The sequence below is a fragment of the Etheostoma spectabile genome, chromosome 19 (assembly GCF_008692095.1).
Source record: "Etheostoma spectabile isolate EspeVRDwgs_2016 chromosome 19, UIUC_Espe_1.0, whole genome shotgun sequence".
Classification (NCBI taxonomy): domain Eukaryota; kingdom Metazoa; phylum Chordata; class Actinopteri; order Perciformes; family Percidae; genus Etheostoma; species Etheostoma spectabile.
The window spans coordinates 2,466,723-2,473,490 of record NC_045751.1 but is presented as its reverse complement, the minus strand read 5'-3'; the positions used below and the strand labels follow the sequence as shown (position 1 = coordinate 2,473,490).

The 6,768-nt window shown below is 40.0% G+C and overlaps 1 long non-coding RNA gene across 1 annotated transcript in view; it reads right to left on the bottom strand.

The window, feature by feature from the left end:
* LOC116707422 (uncharacterized) overlaps nt 1–6,768 on the bottom strand; it is a 13,797-nt gene that overhangs the window by 5,881 nt on the left and 1,148 nt on the right. The window contains exon 2 of the long non-coding RNA XR_004336512.1: nt 2,863–2,867. This is a non-coding gene — a long non-coding RNA (uncharacterized LOC116707422). The remainder of the gene's footprint in view (nt 1–2,862; nt 2,868–6,768) is intronic.

Below are 6,768 nucleotides of genomic sequence, written 5' to 3'. Positions count from 1 at the left end.
GGGGGGGGGGGGGTCTTACGTTGTCTAATTTATGGCACTCATCAAGACCCATTTGTTAGGTTTGGAAAGTTTATATGTACATCTTCCCTCCAGGCTCGCTACTGTATTATCATGTGTATCATTTGAGAGGATTAATGTGTAATGTTTTGTGCAATCTCCGATTTCTAATGCAATACATTCATTCAGATCCTCTTATGTTTCTAAATTGTTTTAAAAAATGTTGACTGTTTTTCCCCAGACCTTTATACACTCTGAGACATCCTCTCTACCACATAGACAGTATTTAATTTTATATATTTTCCCTCCAATTGTTTTGACATCTCACTACACTACAATCTTGCTGCTTATTGCAATGGAGGCTCCACATAGTGCTTCTGAAAATCTCATATGTTCACAGTGCTCTCAAGGCTAGATTACCCTCGAGGAAAACCCTGTTGGAAATGGGAAGCTGCACTGTCCTTTTAGTGCTCGGGGTTTGTTCTGGATGTTCCTGGTTAATGGGCATGCTTTTTAGTTCATTCTTTTCTTTGACATGTTCTTCCTCATCTGTGGCAGTATTTCCCTCTCGCTCTAGATCTGTCACTTAGATACCAGATTTCCTGTCCACATTCTCACATACCGTCCATATGGCAGACAACCAAGTGAATAAGAGCATTTTGGCCTGGTTGCGAAATTTTTTAAGCTGGAATGCGAAAGGCTTTAATTTCCCAATTAAACACAATAAAATATTTAACCATATCCAGAACTTTCATGTGGACATATTTCTACAAGAAACACACCTTAAGTTAACTCATCATCCCTGTCTTATTGGGTCCTCATTCTCACAGCTATTTCACTCCAAGTTGGAGAATAAAGCCAGGGGTGTTGCCATCCTTTTACGAAATAATGTACAATTTAGCCCCTCTACCATAACCGAGGATCCACTTGGGAGATTTGGGATTTTGTCTGGCCTTCTGTACTCTTCTAAAAGGTACATAGTAGTTATTTGCTCCAAATGGGGATGAGCACCAATTTTTAGCTAAATTCATATTAGTTCTATCAGATCTTAATGGGGGGTGATTTTAATTGTGTGCTGAATCCTTCTCTGGACCGTTCCACCTCCAGATCATCCAACCTTTCTCTCACTGCTAGAGCCATCCAGACATTCCTTGACAGTCACGCCATTGCTGATGCGTGGAGATTTTGACACCCTACCTTAAGTCAGTACTCATTACCCCCCCATACACCACTACTTTTCAAGAATAGATTTATTTAAATTTCATATGGAAGTATTACAATCTCTGATCATTTACAACTGTTTATAGGCCTGCATTTTCATGATAAACCAACTAACTGTAGGAAATAGAGAGTCAACTCTCTTTTGCTATCGGATGAGAGTAACGCCCAGATTGTTACTAGTCAAATTAAAGACTTTCTGGAAATAATTATGACTGGTATTTCACTGTGTACATTTGGGAAACTCTCAAAGCATACAGTACATCCGTGGCCAAATTATCTCACATACTGCTAGGCAATGAAGGTCTCAATTACTGAAACGTTCTTATGAAATTCTTTACACAAGAAATTCTCTGAAGCACCTGACCCTGAACTATGTAAGCGACTTGTCTTGCAAACAGAGTTCAACCTTTTATCTACCAATAAAGCTGTCCAACTACTCTGCAAAACATGGCAAAATTATTTAGAATTTTGAAAACCCACAAATTACTAGTCTTGCAGCTAAGGCAGCAGAAGGCTCCAAATTGGATCCCTCAGATCCGGTATCCCAATGGTGACATCCTCACTAACCCAACCGATATAAACAATTGTTTTTTTGACTACTACTCTGCCCTTTAACAGAATCAACTACAGATACAGAATCATTAAAATTTTTCTTCAATAAATTACAGATCCCCGCTATTAGCAATGACTGCAAGATGCAACTTGACCAACTTCTCTCCTGTGAAAAAGTTTTGAAGGCCACTCAGTCCATGCAACGTGGAAAATAACCGGGACCGGACAGCTTTTCCGTTGAATTTTTTAAAGCTGTGAATGCTTGATATGTTTAAAGACGCCCTGAACATTGGGCTACTGCCCCTTTCTACACAGCGTGCCTCAATTTCTTTTAGACGAGTAAGGACCCCATGGACTGTGGTAATTACTTACACACAAGTCTCTGCCCTGTGGATTTCAACATTTTGGCTAAAGTTGGTTAGAGCCGGTGTTATCTGACCTTACTCATTATGATCATGTTAGGCGTGCTTTTAATGCCATTTACTCTCCATCCAATTCCACAAACTCCTGGCTATGCTCAACAAAGAGAAAGCCTCTAACCGTGTTGAGTGGTCGTATCTGTTTGATCTGAAGTTGTCATTAGTTGGATTAAGCTTCTTTAAACTTCTTTTGTCGCGTCTGTTTGTACTAACTATACCTCATCTCCCTACTTTTTGGTGTTGCATGTTACGAGACAAGGATGCCCTTTCTCCCCCCTCCCTTTTGCCCTTGCAATGGAATCCCTGGTAATAGCCATTCGCTCAGATAGTAGGATTAACAGAGGAGATCTCGAACAAAAAAAAAAAAAGAATTCTCTCTATGCAGATGACATAATCCTTTTCATTCCCAGCCCTGTTCTTTGCTTAGAAACTGGGCTGCCAATATTCCCAACCTCCTTTACACTGCCATTTCGGTCTGGGCGATTGGGTTCCCACGTGGGTACAACTAGAAGAAGCCTTATGCAAACCATGACCTATAACAGCCCTACTTTACTCTGCCTTCGTTCAACCAAAACCATCAACTACAGCACAGTAGTTAATGAGTATTTGGAGACAATTCAGATCCCATTTCGGGTTCCAAAGTTTGCCGTTTTCTTCTCCCTGCGACAAAAACACAGCCTTTCCCCCATCATTGAATGATAATGTCTTTAAACTCTGGTTCAAAAAGGAAATAAGAACATTTAAAGACATATATGTAGACAAGACGTTTGCCTTTTTCACCCAGTTGTCCTTAAAGTTTAACCTCCCAACCTTTTTAGATATTTTCAGATTAGAGATTTTGTTAGGAAGGTTTTGCCTCAATTTCCAAATCTCCCTCCCCAACACAGCCCAACACCACTTTTGATCTTAACATCAATAACAAGGGTGCTATATCTGCTCTTTATGACTGTATTGCAGGGCTCTCCCCTTCATCTGCTATTCCAGCTAGACAACATTGGGAGGACAATAGGTTTACTGATGAGGAATGGAAACCAGTTCTAAATAGGATCCATTCCTCTTCCATACGTCATAGTTTTATCCAATTTAAATTCATTCACCACATATATTGGACTAAAGTAAGGTTATCAAACCAGAGATAGATCCTACATGCAATAGGTGCAGGCAGGCCCCGGCTTCTCTGCTTCACATGTCCTGGCTTTGTCCAAATTTGATTGGCTTCTGTAAATTTATTTTTGATTCTATGTCAGTTGCACTGAGCTCTGTAATTAACCCTTGCCCACTTCTTGCACTTTTTGGTCTTTTCCCCAAAAACTGCAAATCTGTTAAACCTCCATAACGGTGCGCTCGCCTTCTGTACTTTAATAGCCAGGCGAATGATTCTCCTCAATTGGAAGTCAAGCCAACCACCTACTCATTTAAACTGGGTATGTGACTTAATGAGTTGCATCCATATTGAAAATATAAGAAATGAGGGATGGGAAGCAAGAGAAATTTAAGACAATTTGGAACCCGTTCATTCCTACTTCTCTTCTATCAAGCCCCCTTACTTAGGTATTTTAATTCTTTTTAATTTATTATTTGACTTTTTTTCTATAAATTTGTTAATTAAATAATTTAAAGTTATAGTAACATGTGTTTTTTTTCTTCTTTTTTTCTCTATTCATTCTATTTGCAAATAACAACAACTGCCATAGATGATGGGATTGTTGTTCAATATGTCGCTATGTGCCATCTGTATGTTTGTTATACGTGGTGTACTAACAAAAATGAAAATAGTTATTTAAAAAAAGGATCTGGAGTACTCTTAGATTATGATGTCAGGGAATGTAATTATCGATGTCAACAAGCTATGTATGCGGTCCACTTAAAAAGGATGATAACAGTTTTCCTGAAAGGATCAAGATGAAATATGAAAATCGTGATTTGAAAAATTAAAAACCTATATCAGATGGACTTAAACGGTGGCTCAAATCATATAGCAGCAAAAACTCTGGCATTGTATCGACACACCAATTAGAAGAGTCATGTAACACCCCAAGTAATATCACCAGACGTAATTGCGGAGCTTAAATAGAATGATGGCTGGATCAATACAGAAAACCTTAGAGGGAGAGCGCGCCTGTGTGCGTGGCTGTGTTAAAGCAAGGCCGCGCTTCATCGTGTACATGTCGATCTGTGGAAAGAAGGTAGGAGAGGGTGGTGGGAGGAGGGTTCCCGAAGGATACCGCCATTTCATAGCACAGCGCCCAGTGGTACCTCCTGGGCTGGAACTAATTGGTGCGAGATTAACTTTCCAGTGGGATATAATGACCCCGAGCTCTCCCACACATCTTTGGATGGGTGACATCGGAAAGGGGCTGGTTTCGCTGCACACTGAAAGTGATCATTTGGTCCTGGACTGTCTGGCTACCTCTTCAGTCCGATGGGACAGAAATAGCATGCGTCTGAAAACACTGCTGGACCGAGATATCTGTTTATGAGAATGGGGGACTACACTGTGTGTGCTGCACCTGCAGAATGGTGCTTAAATCGATATCACACACCGTCACAAAAGGAGGGAGATGGTCTGTTGAGAAGTGTTTGCTCACGCAAAAACATTTTTGGTATAATGGCAGCCATGAATTCTCTCATTGAGGTTTTTTTAGGTCATCTGGAACAGCTATAGGACTACGGTACAGTCAGAATAAATACGTACTGTATGGTTTGTGGAAAGTAGGCAAATGGAATCTCCCTGCAATGCAAAAGTAAAGACATATGTGTGTTCTTTCATAGCTGCTAATACACTTTCTAACAGTGCTTACGCTGCATTGCTTTAGGTTACGTTAGTCCTCAAACAGCTGCTTGTTTTTCTTGCCCCCCACTCGCACTTTCACCAACCGATCGCAACAACCCGAGGGCAGCATTGGTCAATATCAATGTTAAACTATTGGTCGGTGTCGGACAGGCTCATTGTTGACATGTTGATCTCCGTTTGATTATTGGATCACAGCTTGTTTTGGCAGGATTAGGACAACTGACAACTTCACCCAGCCGCGCTGCCGTTTGTTCTTCACAAAGTTGGTGTTGACTCACGCGGCACAGAGCATTTCACCTTGATAAGAAAATCAACACTAGTGTTTTTAAAGCTGCCCTTTCCAATGCTGTCCTACAACTTGATTCAAGAGTGTGACTTAAAAGATAAAGTTCTCTATTTCAGGAGCACAATGATCATTAAGTATAATAATTATTGTGTGGCTTATGTTGGGACCCCCTCAAAAATGAGATTTCTCAAGGGGTTTATCCTAATAAACAAATTTTCAACAATTCAGTATGTAGGCAACATTCATCCCTTAAATATAATCTATGACCAACATAGATCTTATTTTTCCAGACACAGCATGTAAACAAACCATCTAAAAATCATACAAATATATTAAAATCCAGCTGGTGAAAAATATTTTTTTGTTTTGAAATGCTACATTAAGCTGATTTTAAAATGGGATGCAGCTCACTCGTTCTGCCCTCTTTAGCTGATCTCTCATAACTTTTCTTTTCCAACACGAACGGAAAAAGAAAAACATGCATAATTATTGGCACTCATCTTTTTCCACACTAGCACTGCTCTACTTCTGCATGCTCCCTGGATGCAAACTATTGTCAGTTTTACCCAAAATTCTCCTACACATGATAGGCCTTTTGATGGGATGCATAGTGACTATATAAAAAAAAAAAAATAATAATAAAAAAAAGCATTCATCCAGGAAAAAGAGCCATCTCCTGCCAGCTGTTTGAATTTAAGTCAGATGTCCCAGTTATCACAGCGCACTTGACAAGGTGCAGCTCCCACAACTCATTTCTGTCAGCAGCGGTGTATTGACACATGGAGGGACGAGGGCGTTTTCACGGGTGAGTGGCACACCGGAGTGGAAACCATTTTGCAAGGTAACCAGACTATTTGAGGGCCATATCCTCTTTCAGGATGTGTAGCGTTTCAAAACGCTTCACCAACTCCTCACTATCAGTGAAATTATTGTTTGACTTCCAGCAATACATCCTAGCTTTATTTCAGTAAAGCCAGGTGTTGGAAACGGACAGGCAGAAGGCGATGCTTTACACAATGACCAGAAAAAAGTTGGAAATGGAGATGGGCCGATATAGGCCTGGGCAATATATCGATGTATCGATATTGCGATATGATTCTAGACATCATCTTAGATTTTGGTAAATATCGTAATATGTTAAGTGTTGTCTTTACCTGGTTTTACAGGCTGCATTACAGTAAAGGGATGCCCTTTTCTGAACTTACCCGACGGTTATATTATTTACCTTTACCCACTAAGTAAGTCTGCACAATTAATCAAATTTTAATCACGATCACGACTTCCCACAATCAAATTTGCGTGATTGAGCGATTTTTTTTTAAAGCGTCATTTCATAGAACGCTCCGGGTTTTTATATTTCATAGAACAGCTCCGTAAACCACTGTCTGATCATGTGTCAGTCAGATTTGTTCCCTATATTGCGCAGCTTAGTTTCTAGATGGAGACAGTCACAGAGGACAGAATAACGGGAGGAAAATTCAACAGATAGTCGGTTATAC